Source organism: Pleurodeles waltl, chromosome 8 (assembly GCF_031143425.1).
Source record: "Pleurodeles waltl isolate 20211129_DDA chromosome 8, aPleWal1.hap1.20221129, whole genome shotgun sequence".
Taxonomy (NCBI): domain Eukaryota; kingdom Metazoa; phylum Chordata; class Amphibia; order Caudata; family Salamandridae; genus Pleurodeles; species Pleurodeles waltl.
Genome location: NC_090447.1, coordinates 1,506,264,545 through 1,506,267,044, shown reverse-complemented (window position 1 = coordinate 1,506,267,044; position 2,500 = coordinate 1,506,264,545). Strand labels below are relative to the sequence as shown.

The 2,500-nt window shown below is 46.8% G+C and overlaps 2 non-coding genes and 3 pseudogenes across 2 annotated transcripts in view; all 5 read left to right on the top strand.

The window, feature by feature from the left end:
• Nucleotides 1–242: 242 nt before the first annotated feature.
• LOC138252386 (5S ribosomal RNA) lies at nucleotides 243–361 on the top strand (annotated as a pseudogene).
• A 443-nt stretch (nucleotides 362–804) lies between these two features.
• On the top strand, nucleotides 805–923 carry LOC138254086 (5S ribosomal RNA). The gene has a single exon (XR_011196762.1). It is a non-coding gene; the product is annotated as a 5S ribosomal RNA (ribosomal RNA).
• Nucleotides 924–1,369: 446 nt separating this feature from the next.
• Nucleotides 1,370–1,478, top strand: LOC138251917 (5S ribosomal RNA; annotated as a pseudogene).
• A 443-nt stretch (nucleotides 1,479–1,921) lies between these two features.
• Nucleotides 1,922–2,030, top strand: LOC138256823 (5S ribosomal RNA; annotated as a pseudogene).
• A 446-nt stretch (nucleotides 2,031–2,476) lies between these two features.
• Nucleotides 2,477–2,500, top strand: part of LOC138253715 (5S ribosomal RNA) — a 119-nt gene continuing 95 nt past the window's right edge. Inside the window, exon 1 of the ribosomal RNA XR_011196398.1 lies at nucleotides 2,477–2,500. This exon is cut by the window's right edge and continues 95 nt beyond it. This is a non-coding gene — a ribosomal RNA (5S ribosomal RNA).

Sequence of the window (2,500 nt, the reverse complement as noted above, 5' to 3'; positions counted from 1 at the left end):
TGGTGCTGAGCTGGTCTGCTGCTTGTGCTGGGCCCTAAAGAAAGGGAAGTCTGAGACTGTGTGTAAGAGCAGGTGAAGCGATTGCGAGGCTGGTGCAAAACAGGGTGTGTGCTTGGCCCTCTGTAAGAAGTTTGTGAAGGAGTGCAGTTTGTGAACAGTAGAGTGCACGTGTGTTTGAGAGCAGCAGGCTCCAGACCGGCGGGCAGTCTCAACACAAGAGACCTGAAACAGGAGTGTGTTCTGCCTACGGCCATACCACTCTGAATGTGCCTTATCTTGTCTGATTTCAGAAGCTAAACAGCATCGGGCATGGTTAGTACTTGGATGGGAGACTGCCTAGGAATGCCAGGTGCTGTAAGCATTTTGCCTCTTGCAGACAGTAGGTGCTGCACGTCTTAGAACAATTGCACAGATTCCTCTCTAATGTTAATTTTCATTTATTATTTCTTCTACTCTTTTTTCCTTTCTTCAAATAAATAAAAAAACAGCAATAACACTAAAATACACTCTTTCTGAAGGAAAATTGAGAATCTTTCTGCACTTCACACTCACCCCAAGCTGCTGGTGGTGAGCTGGTCTGCTGCTTGTGCTGGGCCCTAAAGAAAGGGCAGTCTGAGACTGTGTGTAAGTGCAGATGAAGCGATTGTGAGGCTGGTGCAAAACAGGGTGTGTGCTTGGACCTCTGTAAGAAGTTTGTGAAGGAGGGCAGTTTGTGAACAGTAGAGTGCAGGTGTGTTTGAGAGCAGCAGGCTCCAGACCGGTGGGTTGTCTCAACACAAGAGGCCTGAAACAGGAGTGTATTCTGCCTACGGCCATACCACCCTGAATGCGCCTGATCTCGTCTGATCTCAGAAGCTAAGCAGCGTCGGGCCTCGTTAGTACTTGGATGGGAGACTGCCTGGGAATACCAGGTGCTGTAGGCATTTTGCCTCTTGCAGACAGTAGGTGGTGCACGTCTTAGAACAAATGCATAGAGTCCTCTCTAATGTTACTTTTCATTTATTATTTCTTCTACTCTTTTTTCCTTTCTTAAAATAAATTAAAAAACAGCAATAAAACTAAAATACACTCTTTCTGAAGGAAAATTGATAATTTTTCTGCACTTCACACTCACCCCAAGCTGCTGGTGGTGAGCTGGTCTGTTGCTGCTTTTGCTGGGCCCTAAAGAAAGGGCAGTCTGAGACTGTGTATAAGTGCAGATGAAGCGATTGTGAGGCTGGTGCAAAACAGGGTGTGCGATTGGCCCTCTGTAAGAAGTTTGTGAAGGAGGGCAGTTTGTGAACAGAAGAGTGCAGGTGTGTTTGGGAGCAGCAGGCTCCAGACCGGCGGGCTGTCTCAACACAAGAGGCCTGAAACAGGAGTGTATTCTGCCTATGGCCATACTACCCTGAATGCATCTGATCTCAGAAACTAAGCAGAGTTTGGCCTGGTTAGTACTTGGGTGGGAGACTGCCTGGGAATACCAGGTGCTGTAGGCATTTTGCCTCTTGCAGACAGTAGGTGGTGCACGTCTTAGAACACATGCATAGAGTCCTCTCTAATGTTACTTTTCATTTATTATTTCTTCTACTCTTTTTTCCTTTCTTAAAATAAATAAAAAAACAGCAATAACACTAAAATTCACTCTTTCTGAAGGAAAATTGAGAATTTTTCTGCACTTCACACTCACCCCAAGCTGCTGGTGCTGAGCTGGTCTGCTGCTTGTGCTGGGCCCTAAAGAAAGGGCAGTCTGAGACTGTGTGTAAGTGAAGGTGAAGCGATTGCGAGGCTGGTGCAAAACAGGGTGTGTGCTTGGCCCTCTGTAAGAAGTTTGTGAAGGAGGGCAGTTTGTGAACAGTAGAGTGCAGGTGTGTTTGAGAGCAGCAGGCTCCAGACCGGTGGGTTGTCTCAACACAAGAGGCCTGAAACAGGAGTGTATTCTGCCTACAGCCATACCACCCTGAATGCGCCTGATCTCAGAAGCTAAGCAGCGTCGGGCCTGGTTAGTACTTGGATGGGAGACTGCCTGGGAATACCAGGTGCTGTAGGCATTTTGCCTCTTGCAGACAGTAGGTGGTGCACGTCTTAGAACAAATGCATAGAGTCCTCTCTAATGTTACTTTTCATTTATTATTTCTTCTACTCTTTTTTCCTTTCTTCAAATAAATAAAAAAACAGCAATAACACTAAAATACACTCTTTCCGAAGGAAAATTGAGAATCTTTCTGCACTTCACACTCACCCCAAGCTGCTGGTGGTGAGCTGGTCTGTTGCTGCTTGTGCTGGGCCCTAAAGAAAGGGCAGTCTGAGACTGTGTGTAAGTGCAGATGAAGCGATTGTGAGGCTGTTGCAAAACAGGGTGTGCGATTGGCCCTCTGTAAGAAGTTTGTGAAGGAGGGCAGTTTATGAACAGTAGAGTGCAGGTGTGTTTGATAGCAGCAGGCTCCAGACCGGCGGGCTGTCTCAATACAAGAGGCCTGAAACAGGAGTGTATTCTGCCTACGGCCATACCACTCTGAAT